This window comes from Globicephala melas, chromosome 7 (assembly GCF_963455315.2).
Source record: "Globicephala melas chromosome 7, mGloMel1.2, whole genome shotgun sequence".
NCBI classification, from domain to species: Eukaryota; Metazoa; Chordata; class Mammalia; order Artiodactyla; family Delphinidae; genus Globicephala; species Globicephala melas.
In genome coordinates, this window is record NC_083320.1 from 8,262,936 (window position 1) to 8,283,240 (window position 20,305).

Genomic DNA, 20,305 nt, shown 5'->3' on the forward strand with positions numbered 1-20,305 from the left:
AGCTTCCCCTGAAGCAAGTCATAGAACCCTCATATGAGAGGTGCCCTCCTTATACCCGGAGGAAAGGACCACCCTTATCTCTGAAGACAGAGGGACACCAAGAGGCAATTTGAAGGAACAGGCCTTGCTGTTTCCCCCAGTTTACTACACTCAGTTCATACCCTTTTTTGGGGGGTTCTATCATATTTTTCCACAACTCTCCACCCTTCATCAAATCTAACATAAAAATACTAAGGTTTAACCACTTCTTCAGGTTTTCATTTCCTTATGAAGGCTCCCACATCATGTAAGACTTATATTAAATAAATTTGTATGCTTCTCTCTTTTTAATCTGTCTTTTGTTACAGGGCTCCAGCCAAGAACTTAGAAGGGTAGAGGGAAAAGATATTTTTCCTCCCCTACATGATCCAAACTGAAGCTCAAAGGAAAAAGATTGGGAGAAAAATGAACAGAACCTCAATGACAATACCAAACTGTCCATCATGTTTAATTGATCCCAAGAAGGAGAGGAAAGAATGAGTGGGCAGAAATAAATCTCTTAGAAAAGTAATGGCTTAAAAATATCTAAATTGACGAAAAACAACCTACAGACCCAAGAAGAAAGTCATACACACCTCAGCACATCATAACTGAATTGCTGAACAACAAAGATAAAGCCAGACAAGAAAGACCCATTATGTGCAAAGGAACATCTATAGGAATGATGGCTAAGTCTCATCAGGAAAATTATAAGACAATGGATGATATCTTTAAAGTGCTAAAGGAAAAATATCAATCTAGAATTCTAAATCTACAAGGTATTCTTCAAAAATAAAGGAGAAATAAGTCATTTTCAAACAAATGAAGCTGGGAGAACTCATCACCAGTAAGTACACTTGCATTTCAAAAAATGCTAAAGAAAGGTTTTCATGCTGAAGGGGAATGATATCAACTGGTAAACTGCATCTTCCAGAAGAAATAAAGAGCACTGGAAGTGGTAAATAATTTATCCTTTGAAAGGTAGTCTTTGTCTAAGGCAAAAAACATACACATATATTCTGGGGTTTATAATATATGTAAAAGTAAAGTACATGACAAAAATAGCAGAAACTAAGGGAAGTAGGTCAATGAAGTTATATGATTTTAAGATTCGCGCATTACACTTAAGCTAGTATAATGTTAATTTAAGGTAAGCAGTGATAAGTTAAAGATGAGTATTGTAATCCCTAGAGCAAACATTAAATAAAATAATACAAGCCAATAGAGAATATGGAATATTAATTCCAAAGATGTGAAATGTGGGCTTCCCTGGTGGCGCAGTGGTTGAGAGTCCGCCTGCCGATGTGGGGGACACGGGTTCGTGCCCCGGTCCGGGAAGGTCCCACGTGCCGCGGAGCGGCTGGGCCCGTGAGCCATGGCCGCTGAGCCTGCGCGTCCGGAGCCTGTGCTCCGCAACGGGAGAGGCCACAACAGTGAGAGGCCCGTGTACCGCAAAAAAAAAAGAAGGAAAGACGTGAAATGTTAAAAAATAACCCCAAATAAGGTAGAAGAACAAGGATTAGATGGGGTACTAGAAAACAAATAATGGAATGATAGTTTATTTAAACTCAATCATACCAATAATTACAGTAAATGAAGATGGACTAAACGAAAGGTAGAGATTGTCAAACTGGATGAAAAACACAAGAACTAACTATAAGCTATTTACAAGAGGTGCCCATTAAATACAAAGAAAAAGGTTGACATAAAAAGATGGAAAGGAATATACCATGAAAACACCAGGCGTAAGAAATCTGTTGTGGCTATATAAATGTCAGACAAAGTAGATTTCAAAACGAGGAGGATAGGGCTTCCCTGGTGGCGAAGTGGTTGAGAGTCCGCCTGTCGATGCAGGGGACACGGGTTCGTGCCCCGGTCTGAGAAGATCCCACATGCCGCGGAGCGGCTGCGCCCGTGAGCCATGGCCGCTGAGCCTGCGCGTCCGGAGCCTGTGCTCCGCAACGGGAGAGGCCACAACAGTGAGAGGCCCACGTACCGCAAAAAAACAAAAAACAAAACAAAACGAAAAACCGAGGAGGATAACCAAAGATAAAGAGCATCGTTTCATAATGAAAAAAAGGTCAATTTATCAGAAATGTATAGCGATCCTAAATGTATATTAATAACAGTCTTACAATATGTGAAGCAAAAATGGACAGAGCTAAAAGGAAAAATAGACAAATTTGCAAATCACAGTTGCAGATTTTAACACTTCTCACTTAGTAATAGATAAAGTAAGTAGACAAGTATCAGTAGTGATGGAAGAATTGAACGCTATTTAGCCAATTAGACCTAACAACGTGAGGATACACATTCAAGTGCACATTGAACATTCACCAGAATATTCTAGGCCACCAAACAAAGCTCAAGAAATTTCAGACTGAAAAACATATGTAGCGTTTTCTCTGGCGCAATAGAAATAAATTAGAAATTGATAACAACAAGACAACTAGAAAATCCCTAAATATTTGGACATTAAGTGCACTTCTGAAAAACCCTTCTGAATGGGTCAAAGTAGAAATCAAAAGAAAAATTAGATGATACTACAAAAAAATTAAGAAAATTAATTAAGAAAATTAAGAAAATTAATTAAGAAAATTAATCTCAAAATAAGCAGAAAAAGGGAATAATAAAAATAAGAATGAAAATGATATAGAAAAATCAAGGCAAAAGTTGGTTCACTGGAAGGATGAAAAGGATTAGTGTAATTGATAGCAAGACTGATAAGAAAAAAGAAATGAAAAGACAAATAGCCAATAAATTTAACAACTTAGACAAAATGAGCAAATTCTTTGAAAACACAACTTTCCAAGACTGACACAAAAAGAAATGGAACATCTGAATAGCTAATCCCTACATCTACTGAAAACATTGAACTCATCATTCAAAACCTTCCCACAAAGAAAATCCCAGGCCCACATGGCTTTGTAAATAAATTCTATCAAATGTTTAAAGAAGAAACAACACCAATCCTAACCTATTTCAGAAAATACAGGAAGGAAAAATTTCCAATCTGTTTTATGAGTGCTGATACCAAAGTATGAGAAGGACATTACAAGAAAAATACCCCAATATCCTTCATGAACATAAACATAAAATCCTTTTAATATTAGCAAGTTAAATGTAGAAATATATTTAAATGATAATACATCATGACCAAGTGGGGTGTATCCTTAATTCAAAGTTGATTAAGATTTGAAAATCAATGTAATTCACCACATTATAGGATAAATGAGAAAATACAATTGTCCAAATAAAAGTAAAAAGAAATTTATCAACATTCAATAATCAACATTCATAATAAACAAAGCTTGACAAACTTTAACAAACTGATGAACATCTATGAAAAACCTACCACTAACATCATGTTACATAGTGAAATGTCGAATATTTTTTCCCTAAGATAATGAACAAGGCAAGGATGTCTGCTCTCATTATTTCTACTTAATATTGTATTGGAAGTCCAGTGCAATTAGGCAAGGAAAATAAATAAAAAGGCATAAAGATTGGGAAGCAAGAGGGAATTCACTGGCGGTCCAGTGGTTAGGACTTGGTGCTTTCACTGCCAGGACCTGGGTTCAATCCCTGGTGGGGGAACTAAGATCCCACAGGCCGCCCGTGGCGTGGCCAAAAAAAAAAAAAAGAAAAATATTGGGTAGCAAGAACTAAAGTTCTTTATTCACACATGATATGATTGTCTATGTAGCAAAATAACAAGGAATCGTCCAAAATACTATCACTAAAAAGAAAAATTTTTATGAAGTTTACAAGGATTTATATAACAAGGATCAACATATAAAAACCAGTTGTATTTATGTACAAATCATTAAGCAATTGGAAAATATAAAACATTTTAACTACAATTTATAATTGCATTAATAAAAACAAAATACTTAAGTAAATTTAATGAAAGATGAGCAGGACATTGTGAAAAGAAATTAAATAAATAACTGGAGAGATACACCATGTTTGTGGATTGGAAGACTCAATATTGTTAAGATGTCGATCTTCTCCACATTTATAGATTCAACCCAATCATCATAATCTCAGCAAACTTTTTTACAGAAATTGACAGCATAATTTTTTTTGGAGGGGGCCATGCCGCACAGCATATGGGATCTTAGTTTCCTGACCAGGGATTGAACCTGTGCCCCCTGCAGTGGAATTTCGGAATCTTAACCACTGGACCTCCAGGGAAGTCCCAACAAGATCATTTAAAAACTTATATGGAAATGCAAGGGACTAGAATAGCCAAACGGCCTTGAAAAATAAAAGAAAGCCAGAGGACTTATACTAAATAATTTCAAAATTTATTATAAAGCTACAGTAATCAAGGCACTGTGTTACTATTTTAAGGATAAATATATAGAAAATGAGACAGACTAGAAAGTCCAGAAATAATTCCTCATATACACAGTCAGTTGATTTTTGATAAAGGTACTAAGACATTTAATGGGGAGAAGATAGCCTTTTTAACAAGTGGGGTTTAAAAAACTAGGTATTCATATTTTAGAAAATGAACCTTGACTTTACTTCACCCTATATATGAAAATAATTCACGATGGATCACAGGCCTAAATACAAGACCTAAAACTATAAAGCTTCTAGAAGAAAACAAAGGAGAATGTCTTTATGACTTAAGGGTAGGGAAAGATTTCTTAGGACACAAATGGTATTTACCATAAATGGGGAAAAAAAGGATCAATTGGACTTCATCAAAATTAAAATGTCTGCTTATCAGAAGACACTGTTAAGAAAATGAAAAGACAAGCCATAGATTAGGAGAAAATATCCACAATATATATGTATTTCTGATAATCTTCACAATACATATGTATTTCTGGTACATATGTACTTCACAATACATATGTATTTTCAAAATAATAAAGGATTAAAGATCCGTAATAAAAGACAACCCAATAAAGAGACTAAAGTCTTGAACAGACACTTTAAAAACGAAGATATCTGGTTAGGAAAAAAGCACATAAAAACGTGCTCAACATGATTCGTCATCAGAGAAATACAAATTAAAACTGCAATGAAAAAAAAAAAAACTGCTCTGAGATACTACTGCATACCCACCACCGTGGCTAAAGTTAAAACTACTGACAATGCCAAGTGTGGTCAAGGATATAGAGCTAGAACTCATATATTGCTGGTAGAATGTAAATGGTATAGGCACATCTTGTTTCCTTTTTGTTTTGGGGGCCCATGCCACCTGGCTTGCGGGATCTCAGTTTCCCAACCAGGGATGGAACCCGGGCCACGGCAGTGAAAGCCCGGAATCCTAACCACTAGGCCACCAGGGAACTCCCTAGGCACACCTTATTTTACTGTGCTTTGACTTGTGCTTTGCAGATGTTGCATCTTCTATAAATTGAAGTTTTGTGGCAACCTGTGTCAAGCAAGTCTATTCACGTCATTTTTCCAACAGCATTTGCTTACTTCGTGCCTCTGTGTCATATTCTTGAAATATTTCAAACTTTTCAATGGTAATTCTAGCAATATTTCCAACTTTCTCATGATGATTATTTTTGTGGTGGTGATCTGTGATCTGTGATCAGTGATCTTTGCCTTTTTTATTTTTTCGGCCACACCGTGCGGCATGCGGGATCTTAGTTCCCCAACCAGAGATGGAACCCGAGCCCCCTGCAGCGGAAGCGAGGAGTCCTAACCACTGCACCACCAGGGAATTTCCTGTGATCAGTGATCTTTGATGCTACTACTGTAATTGTTTTGAGGCACAACGAACCACACCCACATAGGACTGAAAACTTCATCAATAAAGGTGTGTGTTCTGCCTGCTCCCCCTACCGGCCGTTCCTCCGTCTCTTTCCCTCTCCTTGGGCCTCCCTATTCCCTGAGACACAATATTGAAATTAGGCCAATTAATAACCCTACAATGACATCTAAGTGTTCAAGTGAAAGGAAGAGTCACATGTCCCTTAATTTAAATCAAAAGCTAGAAATGATTAAGCTCAGCGAGAAAGAAACATCGAAGGCTGAGGCAGGCTGAAAGGTAAGACCTCCAGCACCACTTGTGAATGTAGAAGAAAAGTTCATGAAGGAAACTAAAAGTGCTACTCATCAACACGTGAATGATAAGAAAGTGAAACAGCCTTATTGCTGATGTGGAGAAAGTTTCGGTGGTCTGGATAGAAGACCAAACCAGCCACAACATTCCCTTAAACCAAAGCCTAATCCAGGTCAAGGCCCCAACTCTCTTCAATTCTGTGAAGGCTGAGGGAGGTGAGGTAGCTGCGAAAGAAAAGTATGAAAGCTAGCAGAGGTTGGTTCGTGAGGTTTAAGGAATGATGCCCTCTCCGTAACATAGAAGTGCAAGGTGAAGCAGCAGGTGCTTGTACATCTGGTTGATTCGTTTTCCTTTTCAATGTTATAAGTCCTGAAAATCTTGACTTGCAGAGATCTATATCTAAGCTTCTAGGGCTTGCTTTACTAGGAGAAGACAGGCTTTTCTCAAAGAATACCAGAATTCTTCAAGGCTTTTTTAGTTAAGCTCTACTCGTCATAAGTATTTTTGTCCTAAGAAAAATGAGTTCATCTTTAGCTAGGTCAAAATTCAGGAACACATTATCTCAGGAAGAAAAGAATTGTGGATTCATGGTTCAATTTTGATTCCCTAAAGACTGAAATAACTTTTGAAAGAGTTATGAAATGTTGCCAGGTGTTGGCAAATTTCTCTTTGCAAAGAGATTGTTAGAGCATTTTGTGTCTGCTCTCTGTCCTAAGAGAGCACGTCCCCAGCCCGGGATCATTTGCAAAGATGTCATTGGTACTATATTCTCCTTCCTTATTGTCCCAGTTTGTAAATTTTTTAGGAGCAGCATAAATGGTGACTCTGGGACCTCGAAGAGGAAGACATCTCATTCATACAGTTAAAAACACCTGCCAAGTAAGCCAACCCGAGGATAAAAGTTTTTCCTTCAAAGTGTTTCCAGAAGTGGCCTTTCTTTTTCTTTCAGAAAATAATAAGACTTCTGCTGTTAGTCTGAACAGAGCACTTGTCCTTTGAAAGCCAGTGAGAAGCACTTCACGGACTGCGTTCCCATTTCCTGACAAGCTGTTTGCAAATGCAGTCATTGAGAGACCTGCTTCTGATGAAGTTGATGACTTTTATGAAAGTTGACAAAACATCTTTCAGAGATGTCACAAAAGTCTTTATTGCCCGTGCGTTGAGTGATGACAACGTGGAGAGTTTTATCACCAAGTTTGCAAAATCAGATTTGCAGGAGGTCCAGCTGGATAGAGAATGAAGCTTTTCTTCCCAGGCAAAGTTTTATTTGGCAAAGACACTTTTTACTGCTTTCAAAATGTCCACAGCCTTTGTAGTTTGCAAAAGCCACTCGGAAAGTAAGAATTCTTTGGTAGCACCAGCACGCCCACAGTGAGGAGAGTGAAGCTGCTGTTTCCCCAGCGACCTGCTTCAAAATGTTAAAAGAAATGTCATCTATTCTAGAACATATCACACCATGTGACAAGGAACCTGCTTCCAGTGTTTTCTTCTGGTCCAATCCAAAAAGCAGCTGGATAATCTCTGTGCATGTGCCAGGGCACTGTAACATGTCCCCCCGACAGCGTGGGAGACTTTTCTCTGGGAGCAATTTTGGAGGATGTGCCAATAAAAGCTTATTGTGAAATAGCAAATCCAAGTGCTGGAAGTGTTCCAGCTTTTTTTTTTTTTTCTTTTTAGTTTCTGCTGTATAACAAAGTGAATCAGCTATAGATATACATACATCCCCATATCCCCTCCCTCTTGCATCTCCCTCCCACCCTCCCTATCCCACCCTCCCTATCCCACCCCTCTAGGTGGTCACACAGCACCCAGCTGCTCTCCCTGGTTTCAGCTTCTTTGAATTGAGCTTTCCTTACACAACACCCTTACCCCCCACCCCACCATCTTTAAATGCATTTTCAGAAGGGATAGACGTCCCATGGCATTTCCATTTTGCTGGTTCATCCTTCCATTCACAAGAATTTTTCAGTACAGAAAACACTGTGGCTTTTGTGTTCTGTCATGCTCGCTATTAAAAGCGAAACCGGATAATACATTGTCTTTATCATACTTCAGTATCACTCCTGTAACGTGACTTCTTTCGGTGACTTTGATGGTCTTCTGATGTGTCAGCCTGCCTAGGCTACCATCCCTGGTTCTTCAGTCAAACACTGAACTGGGTGTTACACGGAAGATACTTTGTAGATGGGCTGAAAGACCATAGGCAGTTGACTTTAAGTAAAGGAGATTATCCTAGATAATTTGGATGGGCCTAATTCAGACAGTTGAAAGACTTTAAGAGCAGAGTGGAAGATTCCCCAAAGAAATTCTGCTCATGTATGTCTGCTCCTGTCCGAGAGCTCCAGTCTGCCCTTCCCGACAGCCTGCCCTGTGGATTTCGGATGAGCCCACCCCCATAATCCTGAAAGCCAATTCCTCACAATACAATAAATCTCTTAATATATGCAGGTGATCCTCATTATTTTTGGATTTTGTATTTGCAAATTCAACCACTCACTAAAGTTTATTTGTAACCCCCAAATCCATACTCATGGTGCTTTTGTGGCCATACGAGGTTGTTCCCACGGTCATCCAGGACACGTACAGAGAGACAAAAATTGTGAGGCATCCAGCATGCGTGTTCCTAGCGGAGGTCGAGTGAGGCGACCTGCCTTCTTGGTTCAGCTCTCACACTGCAAGCAAGGGTCCTTTTGACAGTACATTTAGTGCCATGGTTTTACCATTTTTGTCCTTCTGGTTGGTGATTTTGCTGTTTGAAATGGCCCCCATGCATAGCGCTGAAGTGCTGTCTAGTGTCCTAAGCTGTGTATCGTGAACCTAAAGGAGAAAATATGTGTGTTACACGAGCTTCGTTCACAGCTGAGTTATAGCGATGTTGGCTCTGAGTTCAATGTTAACGAATCAACATATATATGAAATTAGGTGTCTTTAAACAGAAACACACATAAGCAAGGTTGGATATTGATCGGTTGATGAAATTTCCCCCAGGAGCAATGTTTCAGTGTTTACTAATTCAGTGTTTGCAGCGATTTTATAGAACATAACTACCGCAAAGAATGAGAATTAACTGTACCTTCTACTGATTGTTTCTCTGCTTAAAACCCTCACTGACAGAGTGACAGTCACAGAACCGCTAAGATAAGTGTGGTTTGTTGCCCACTTTTTTTTTTTTTTTTTTTGCGGTACACAGGCCTCTCACTCTTGTGGCCTCTCCCGTTGCGGAGCACAGGCTCCGGACACACAGGCTCAGCTGCCATGGCTCACGGGCCCAGCCGCTCCGTGGCATGTGGAATCTTCCCAGACCGGGGCATGAACCCGTGTCCCCTGCATCGGCAGGTGGACTCTCAACCACTGCGCCACCAGGGAAGCCCTGTTGCCCACTTTTACAATTAAAGGAAACTTAAGGCTCGGTGAAAATGAAGATGCGGGTTTTGTTCCCATCCCAGTTTATGGCTCCCCTGAACTCATGGCCCCCAGGTTAAGACCACATCTGAACTGAGGCTCATGGAGAAGGACCACATGACCGTGGCAGTCAGGTGCTGTGGGCCGAAGGCAGAGAGGGTCCCATAGACGCTAAAGAGGCCAGAGGAGGAATCCCGAGTGCTTTGCTGCTTTGGCCCCACCCAGCATGTCGCCTGCAGTTCTTCTTCAAGGGGTGGTTGTCCCCAAGGCTGGGCCATCGCATCCGGAAAACACTGGTTGCCTCCAGTGCTGAGGAGGAGGGGCCTGCAAGGAGGGGAGTTTGGCTGGAGCAGTTCCAAGGTCCCTCCCTCAGAAGATACAACGGCATCTTGATGGTTTTGATGCGAAATAATCCGCATGCTCAAGAGACATTTTGGGGTGGCAAATTTTGTTCCTCTACAGTTCCGCCTTTAAAACTCCTTGTACGAAGTTTCAAGGCCCAGAAGCTGAATTGGTAGATGGCTCCATCTCATGAAACCAGTCTCTCCTTAAAGCAAAACAAAGGTTCATGGTTGGGCTTCCCTGGTGGCGCAGTGGTTGGGAGTCCGCCTGCCGATGCAGGGGACACGGGTTCGTGCCCCGGTCCGTGAAGATCCCACATGCTGTGGAGCGGCTGGGCCCGTGAGCCATGGCCACTGAGCCTGTGCTCCGCAACGGGAGAGGCCACAACAGTGAGAGGCCCATATACCGCAAAAAAATAAAAAATAAAAAATAAAAATAAAATAAACAAAGGTTCATGGTTGGAGCACATGATCAACCCGGGGTCTGAGTCCTGACTGCTGCCAGTCGGGAGGATTTCTAGATGTCAGGGTCAAAGCATCTTGGGCAGTTTGAAATGTCTCTGATGCTGCGTTCAGGTTAACTTTCTGAGTGGTTTCCACAGCAACAGGCATGAGGATGAGGATGTCTAACGAGGGGGCAATTGTCAGCTGTCTCAGGTGGACGTCAGATTTCTCAGGTTGACTTGGTGGGGCTTCAGGAAAAGGGCAGCTCTCTTTCTTGATGATGCCAAGTCAAAAGTGGGAGAAAAATTGGAAACGTGAGTTGGAAGAGTGGTAGCCAAATATTGGAGAAAACTAGAATTCAGGATGCAGTCTAGTTTAGAGGGGGGAGGGGGGAAGAAAAGAGAAGATAAAGCTGGTGTCCCCAGGGGTCGTACACCATTTGGCTTTATTTCGTTTTGTTTATTTATTTATTTGGCTGCACTGCGCGGCTTGCAGGACCTTAGTTCCCCCACCAGGGATTGAACCCGTGCCCCCCTGCAATGGAAACACAGAGTCCTAACCACTGGACCGCCAGGGAATCCCCAGACGCCATTTGTCTTGACTCATCTGTTGTTCTATCTGTGGCTTTAAACCTCCTTCTGTCTGGACAAGCTCACCTTTTGTCTCTTTGTTAAATTAACCAATAAGCCCTGGTTCATCGGACCTGGGAGGATCCTTTGACTGCCTGTCTGTGCACACAGGCCCACTCTACCATCCTAGAAAGTGAGATCGGTCTGCCTGGCCAGGCTCCTTACAAAGCGGGGCTGGTAATGCATCCTGTCCAGGCCACTGTGCCCTTCAGCTTAAGGTCCTGGGGACACGAGGACTTGCTTCTGGCATCTTCAGACTGTGGGGCTGGACCTTGGTCCTTCTTGGCTGGGCCCGAATTCACCTCCAGTGGCTGGCACTCCCTTACGCACGGCTCCATGGACCCCACGATAGCGCCCTCTATTGTAGGTCTCGTGCCCATTTTGTAACTGAGCTTCGCAGGGTAACTAGACTGACCTGCACAATGCTTTTTCCAGGCTGAGCTGACCCCACCTTACCTTGCCCACTCTCAGATTTCAGCTTTGCCAGAACCTTTGTCTCAACACCACCACTCTTGGGTAAGGAGGCGGCCCTGCTTTTGGCCCTGGCTCTGTGACGTTCCATTCCTGAACGATCAGCCCCCAGTCCCCGGTGTGAGGTGGGAGATCCGCACATTTTCCCTAGAACCCATTGTTCCATCTCCGGCTCCAGCCTGGGGAAAAGCTGTCACCCAACTGGGATCAACCCTGCCTTTCCCCCTGCGTGAGACTGCATGTTCACACTCTTTCCAACATCGCAACTGTGCACCTCCCAAGACCCATGGCTCAGGAATTATCAGATGAAATCTTTGGATATGACTTTACCCCAAGCGGACATATTTGTCTTCAGAGGCCTCCTCTGATCTCTTTCCTGGAGCCTCTTGGTGTTTTGTTAGCATCTTGGCACCTGCCCACGTGCCCAGGGTGAATCTCAGATGGATCTGTATGCGCTTCATGTCTTGGCACCTGCAGTGTTGCTTTGAGAATCTGAGGAAAGCCGTGGATCCTCTCCAGAAAAATCCACAGACCATACACATAGAATCTTTCTTGAAATTTTATATTGGATTTTTTTATACTGTTGATTAACAATGTTATGTTAGTTTCAGGTGTACAGCAAAGTGATCAGTTATACATATACATGTATCCATTCTTTTTCAAATTCTTTTCCCATTTAGGTCATTACAGAATATTGAGCAGAGTTCCCTGTGCTATACGGTAGGTCCATAACCATAGAATCTTGCAAGCAACTTCAAGGGGCTCAGGAACCCCCGACCCCGAGTCTTTCCCTCAGTCTCCTCCCCTGTGTCAAGCTCACTTGATCAGGCAAAGCGAAGACAAAAAGTAAAAGATTCCAGCCCTACACTTACAACTGCTCTAAGACAACAGGGATTGTGAGTCTAGGGGCAGGGTCCTGGCCACAGAGAAGGTCAGATAGCATGTTGGCCACTTGTAGCGGCCCCACTGGGAAAATGTAGGAACGGAACAGCCCTGCCTGGGAGGTAGCCAAGCTGCTAGGTTAAGGGCAGAGCCCTCCAGACTGCCACGTCTGCCCAAGACTTCTCACACTAGCTGCAACAAGTTCGGCCAACTGGACTATCTGAAGGAACAGTCCCCACAAGACTGCCCTGACTGCAGGCACCAGCTGCAAGTTCAGGGGTCTCAGGACCGCCTTTACTTTAGATCTGGGGGCTACAAATTTCAGGGTCCTCACAACCACCCTCAGGTTTGATCATTTGCTGGAATGACTCACAGAACTCGCTGAAAACTATTATACTCACAGCCACATTTATTACAGGGAGGCATACAAATTAGAACCAGTCATAGGGAGAGAAGCATAAGTTGGAGTCTGGGGGGCGTCCAAACGTGAGCTTTGCCCATCCTGTCCCTGTGGAGCCATGCGTGGCGTCACCCCTCCCAGCCGTGATGCGTGAGGATGCACACTGAGGCTTGCCAGGCTGGAAAGCTCACTCAGCTTCCGTGCCCAGCGTTTGTGTAACCGAAAGTGGGGCCCGGCTGCTCGCCGCTCAAAAGCCAATACAGAGGCCAGGTTGGTGGAAAAGAAATTTTGCTTTCTTTTGGATGTCGGCAACTGGAGGGGAGGGCGGACTCCCATCCAAAGGCCGACTCCCCCACTGACAATCAGGGGGCAAGAGCTTTTATAGACGGAGGCTGGGGGCTACATGCAGAAACAGCACAGTCAGCTCTGACAGTCATCTTGAAATTGGCCATCGGTGGTCTGATAAGCGTCATCTTGATTGCTTTTTTTTTTTTTTTTTCATCTTGATTGTTTTAAGTACAGTTAATCTTCAGTTCCAGGGTTGGTCTGTTCCCATCGCCTTGAGGCCTGTTCTTGGAATTGTGGCAGCTTATGTCATGGCTACAGTCTGGCCATCATGTAGTTAACTTCTTCCACCTGGTGGGGCTTTCAGTATCTATAACACAGCTCGCAGGATACGGCTCAGAATAGTATCTATAGCCCCTGAGGAGGAACTAAACGTCCTTGACTTTGTTTAATGACCAAACTATTATTATTTGGTCTCCTTTGACTGTTTTCCTTTGTTTCTGCATGTTCTCACTTCTCTGATTAAACTTGTTCTTTGGCTAAAGTTTTTCCACAGGCAAAAGGCACGCAGAGGACATGGGGGGCAAGGACCACAAGGTCCTGTTTCCATTTCATTTGGATGGGGGTTTCATTACGTAGGAATGAATCAGGGCCCACATAGTCTCCAACCCACCTCCTATCCCTGGAGGATGAGCTTATATCACATGATAAGTCACTTTCTTAGAATAAAATATCTGGTGTGGTCCAGGGGTCCACCATGAATAACAAATGATCTCCTGTTACTTGGGAGATTCCAAGGCCTTGGAAGTTCCCTCCCAGGAGCCAGGACAAAGGGACCAAGGCCAGATCTTTCTCTTTGGGGAGGCCCAATTCCTTAGTACACAGCTCCTGACCTCAGCCCTCTGCCCCTCAGTTGGGCGATCATCCCAATTCTGACTTCATAAGCACATTCCGCTTTGTAAGCGACCCCACAAGTCTTCTCCAGGCTGCAAACTGGCAATGGGGAAAATGCTGATGCAGGTGGCTGGACCCAGGGCCCGGTCCACTGATGGGAAGTGCTGTATGCCACCCTCCCAGCAACCACCGGGCACTTCCCCTGCAGACCCCACTGGTTCTTCAGGAGCTTCAAGCAAACTGCAGCATCTGTGGAGAGACCCAGACTGCCGACTGGTCACTTGTGAAAGGGCGACAGGTGGCTACCTCCCAAACCTCCTGCCCTCAGCCCCCCTGTCCTGGGCTCTGTGTGGACGTGGATATCCTGAGCCACGTCCTGTCCAGCCAGAATCCTGCTCCATGTGGACTGAGCCTGTGGTGGTTCAGAATTGGGAGGACAGAGCAGAGGACCGAGCATGGCCCAGAGTTTCGCTTCCCTCCCGACGCTATGCTGACGGGGGTGCAAGCTGATTCAGTGGATTGAGGAGTGAACAGGAGATGGGAATGAGAGACCGTAAGTGGCTGATGCTCTCAGAGACCTGGGGTCTGAGGGCCAGAGTAAAGACAGCAGTAGCCGAAGAGGATCACAGAATTGAAGGAGGGTTTTTGTTTTAATGTGTGAGAGACTTGAGTCCATTTGGGCGACCACTGAGAGGGGGTAGGGAAGCAACACTTAGATGTTGACCACAGAAGAGAGTGTTCCCGAGGGGCTTGGGAAGGTGGGCTCTCAGAGGGGTGCAGGGGCTGCACCCTCTTGCAAGAGGGACCCCAGAAGCTAAGGAAAGACACCAATGATGATTTTTGAGGAGGGAGGGTGGGCCTTCCATTTTAAGCAGGAGGCGCTCCCCCATGAGTCCTTGCATTTCCTTGTGGACTAAAAGGCAGGGACCCAAGGGCACGGGAGAACTCCGTAGATAATAAGTAGAGCACTTCAGGTTGGTGCAGGAAAGGCAGACTGATGTCGGGGCAGCTGGATAAATACCTGCCGAGAGAAAACACTGTTCCTCGTGGCTTACGTTAAAATAAGTTCCAGGTGGATCAAAGTATCGATGTGAAAAGTGAAATAGTAAAGAACTAGAAGAGGGACTTCCCTGGCGGTCCAGTGGTTAAGACTCTGCGCTTCCACGGCAGGGGGCACAGGTTGGATCCCTGGTCAGGGAACTATCCTGCATACCGCGTGGCCAAAAAATAAAATGAAATAAGGTACTATGGGAAAATTTGTTTTATAACTTCAAAGTTGGAAAGGACTTTCTGAGGATGGCATAGAACCCAGAAGCCATGAAAGAAAAGATGGGTAATTTACATACAAATAAAATATCATTGCATTGCAGAAAAATTATGAACAAAATTGAAAGATAAATATTTGCACAGCATATTGGATAAATGGCTTTAATGAAGCCCTTCTACAAATCAATAAGAGAAAGACAAATACACCAATAGGAAGATGGACAAAGTTTGAGAACAAACCATTCTCAGAAAAGGAAACACAAATGAGTCATAAACTCAGGAAACAGCTGTTAACCTCGCTTAGAGTAAGAGAAATGCAAGTTAAAACAACACTCTGTACCTTTCCTACCTATTAGATTGGCAAAGATCACCAAGTTTGCTAACATTCTGTCAGCAGGTGTGCGGGGACGGGGCTCACTTGTGCGTTGCTGTAGGGAATGTAGTTTGGTAAATCTCTGGGGAGAGAGCTAGTTGGTAGCCGCTATCTGTTATGGGCCGAGTTGTCCCCTGCCCCAGTTCATATGTTGAAATCATAACTCCTAGTACTTTAGAACATGAATGTATTTGAAGATGGGGTCTTTACGGAAGTAATAAAATTAAAATGAGGTCATTAGGGTGGGCTCTACTCCACTATGACTGGTGTCCTTATAAGAAGAGGAATTTGGACACACCTGTGAAGCCTTAGAAGCAACCAGCCCTGCTGACACCGTGATCTCAGACTATGGGCCTCCAGACTGTGAGGAAATAAATTTCTGTTGTTCAGGTCACTCAGTCTGTGGTACTTCACTTTTTTTTTTTAAGTTAATTAATTAATTAATGTGGCTGCGTCGGGTCTTAGCTGCGGCACTTGGGATCTTCCCTGCAGCATGCAGGATCTTTTGTTGCGGCACGCGGGCTCTCTAGCTGAGGCACGCGGGCTCTAGAGTGCATGGGCTCAGTTGCCCTGCGGAATGTGGGATCTTAGTTCCCTGACCAGGGATCGAACCTGCGTCCCCTGCACTGGAAGGTGGATTCTTTACCACTGGACCACCAGGGAAGTCCCATGTGGTACTTTGTTATGGCAACACTAGCTGAATAATACACTATCAAAATTTAAATTGACCTGGAAATTTCCCTTGCAGGAATTTATGCTACAGTTAGAGTGGCCCATGGGTTCATGAGCACAAACAAGGATATGCAAGCTGTACTGTATGTATCAGTCAAGGTTTAATCAGGAAAACAGAAGCCACTCCAGGTATTTCAAGTAGAGAGAGATTAATACAGGGAAATGGAGACTTGCAGAAGCATTGGAGGGGTTGGGGGAGGAAAGGACAGGAAGCCGCTGGAAGTGAGGGGATGGCAGGGAACGTGTCACCAATGATCCCAGGTGCCAGCAGGACCAAAGCAGGGGTTCCCCAGGAGGACACCTGGAGCTGCTGGAAGCTTTCACTAAGGGTCTCAGCTGCCCACAGCACTGAAGTGGGGGTCTTGCAAGGGGGACCCCAGAAGCTAAGGAAAGACACCAGCGATGATTTTTGCTGCTTACCCATAGCTGCTTCTCAAGAGGAATGGCTTCTACTTCCTTCAGCCTTCTGAATCTGGTGAGGGTGCCCCTCATGGGCAGAATTCAGCCTAGAACATACTGGAAAGGGATTCTGGAAATTCAGAGGAGATATACAAGGGGATAGAGATGATGTTATGTTACGATGATCCCACATGCCATGGAGCAACTAAACCCGTGCACCACAGCTGCCGAGACTGCGCTCTAGAGCCAGCGAGCCACAACTACTGAGCCTGCGTGCCACAACTACTGAACCCGCGTGCCACAACTACTGAAGTCCACGCGCTGCAACCACTGAAGCCCGCGCGCCTAGAGGCCGTGCTCCACAACAAGAGAAGCCACCGCAATGAGAAGTCCGTGCCCTGCCACGAAGAGTAGCCCCCGCTCGCCGTAACTAGAGAAAGCCTGCGCGCAGCAAGGAAGACCCAAAGTAGCCAAAAAAAAAAAAAAAAATTATCTACTGTTCATCTATTATTGTGGTAAAATGTACCATTTCAACCTTTTTAAAGTGTACACTTTACCGGCACTAAGTACAAAGACAATGTTGTGCAACTATCATCACTATCCACCTCCAGGACTTTTTCATCATCCCCAACACACAAATTCTGCGCCCATTAAACACAAACTCTTCCCTCCCCGCATCCCCTGGTAACCTCTATTCTGCTGTCTCTATGAGTTTGACTAGTCTAGGGACCTCATATAAGTGGACTCATACAATATTTGTCTTTTCTGTGTCTGATTTATTTCACCCAGCATAATGTCTTCAAGTTTCGTCCATGTTGTAGCATGTACTATTCTGTAGCAAGTTCATTCCTTTTTTTGTTTTTTTTTTTTGGCCATGCTGTGCAGCATGTGGGATCTTAGTTCCCCAACCAGGGATCAAACCCGTGCCCCCTGCAATGGAAGCATGGAGTCTTAACCACTGGACCGCCAGGGAAGTCCTGCAAGTTCATTCCTTTTTATGGCTGAATATTATTCCATTGGACATATACCACATTTTGTTTATCCATTCATCTTGATGGACATCTGGGCTCTCGCCACCTTTTGGCTATTGTGAATAATGCTGCTATGAACACTGATGAACAAATATCTGTTTGAGTCCCTGCTTTGAATTCTGTTCGGTGTATTCCTAGAAGTAAATTTGTTGGATCAAATGGTTTCTGAGGAACAGAGAAATGGTCTCCATACCCACAAGTGGGATTGCTGGACATATGGTAGTTCTATTTTTAATTTTTGAGGAACCTCCATACTGTTCTTCATGGTGGCTGCATCAGTTTACATTCCCACCAGCAGTGCACAAGTGCTGCCTCTTCTCTACCTCCTCGCCAACACTTGCTATTTGTTGTTTTTTTGGTAACAGCCATTCTGACAGGTGAGAGGTGATATCTCATGGTGGTCTTGATTCGTCAATTTTTTTTCTTAAGGAACAACTTTTGGATTTATTTAATCAATTCTACTGCTTTCAAATTCATTAAATTCAACTTTATTTGTTTATTTACTTTTTTTGCGGTACGCGGGCCTTTCACTGTTGTGGCCTCTCCCGTTGCAGAGCACAGGCTCCGGACGCGCAGGCTCAGCGGCCATGGCTCACGGGCCCAGCCGCTCCGCGGCATGTGGGATCTTCCCGGTCCGGGGCACGAACCCGTGTCCCCTGCATCGGCAGGCGGACTGTCAACCACTGCGCCACCAGGGAAGCCCAACTTTCATTTTTATTGTGTCTCTATTGTTTCCTTTTTCTGGCTTTGCTTTAGTCTGTTTATTTATTTTTCATTAAAAAAATATTTTTTGGCCACACCATGTGGCTTGTGGGATGTTCCCCACCAGGGATTGAACCCGGGCCACAGCAGTGAGAGCTCCGAATTCTAACCAACAGGCCACCAGGGAACTCCAGGTTTAGTCTGTTTTAAAGTTCTTTCCCTGAAATTTTGAGTTGAAATATTAGTTCAATTATTTGTATTATTTTTTCGTAGATAATGAACGCATTTAAAGTTATTAAATTTCACAATGTTCAACTGCTTTAGGGCCAAGGCCTAACACCTTTGAAGTCATAATGACATAAATTGGTGTTATCTTCACAAACATAATTATGTGGTAGCCCTGATTTCAAAACAATCTGCCTTTATAGTTTTCATTTTCTCTTTGGCACACAGTTATTTAAGAAAGAGGCTAGGATTGTTGTCATTGTTCTTGTCATTTGGTTTACTTTTGTGGGTAATTTCTGTGGTAAAATTTTCTTGTCCAGAAAGGACGTACGTGCTGAGCATGGTACAGATTTTCATATGAATCTTTGATTCAGTCCCACTTCCTTGCTGGCTGCCAACCAAGGCCTGCTCTCAGCTTCTAGAAGCTGCCCTCACACTTTGTCACTTGGCCACCTCCATCTCCAAGTCAGCTATTGTATGTGGAATCCTTTTCCTGCTTTGAATCTCTCCAATTTCTCCTGCTGGCAAGAGAAAGTTCTCTGCTTCTAAGGGCTCATGGGATTAGATCGGGCTCACCCAGATAATCTCCCTATTTTAAGGTCAACTGTGACATACAGTGCACTGTAGTTATAAGAGTGAAACCTCATCAAATATGAAGGTTCCTGGGAGCAGGTAGGACATCACTGGGGGATGCTGAGTGTACTGTGATTCACAATGGCTCATAAGTCTTCATTATAAAAGACACATTTTTATCAGTAACTCTCTATTTTTTTAAGTGCCAAAGAACATAGGTTCAAATTACATAAAACAAATCTAGTAAGAAATGTTTGACTAGGTCTGGATGTGCTGGGCTGCCTGATTTGAGTCTGACCTTTCAACCAGCAGCTGGTTTCAGCTAACTGCAGGTGGCAATGGTGTATGGTCAGCTGTTTCCAGACCTGCCTCAAAGTTTTGCAGACCATTTGCATGGGTTCAGTATGGTGGTCAACATGCAGCTTTTGCAACCTGAGTGCAGATCTGGCAAGTGGGGAGGTTGCACTGTGCCTTTATCCTGGATGAGCAGCTGCATCAGACCAACCCTGAAGGTGACTGCCCTTGGCCTTTCACTCATGTGAGCCAGCAAATTGCTTTTAAAGTTTCAACCAGCGTGAGACTTCCCTGGTGGTCCGGTGGCTAAGCCTCCACACTCACAATGCAGGGGGCCTGGGTTCGACCCCTGGTCAGGGAACTAGATCCCATATGCATGCCGCAACTGAAAAGATCCCACATGCCACAAGGAAGGTCCCACACGCAGCAATGAGGATCCCGCGTGCCACAACCAAGACCCGACGCAGCCAAATAAATAAATTAAAAAAAAAAAAAAAATGAAGTTTCAACCAGCTTGAGCTGAATTTTATGTCCTTTGCAATCAAACTTATCCTAAGCAAGGCTGGCTATACGTCAGCTTTTATAGCATGCGGATTATTGTATCAGTTGTCTAGGCGAGCTTAGGTAGTAAACAATTACAAGGACAGCAAACTGTTGCCAGGTATCTAAGGCCTTCCTTCTGACCTCAGGAGGCCTCTGAGGGTGGGCGGGCCAAGGCGATTTCTGTCAAGAGGCTGCACTCATGCTTGGTGGGTAAAACAAGAATCATTCCTCGAGGTGGCCCTGAGGGGGCCATCTCCCTCCCTCCAAGTCCACCGTGTCTGTCCGAATATTGGCCTACGTGTATCTCCTAAACTTTACCCCTCAACTAAGTGATAAACGCTCAGGGTAGAAAGCCTTCTTTATACAG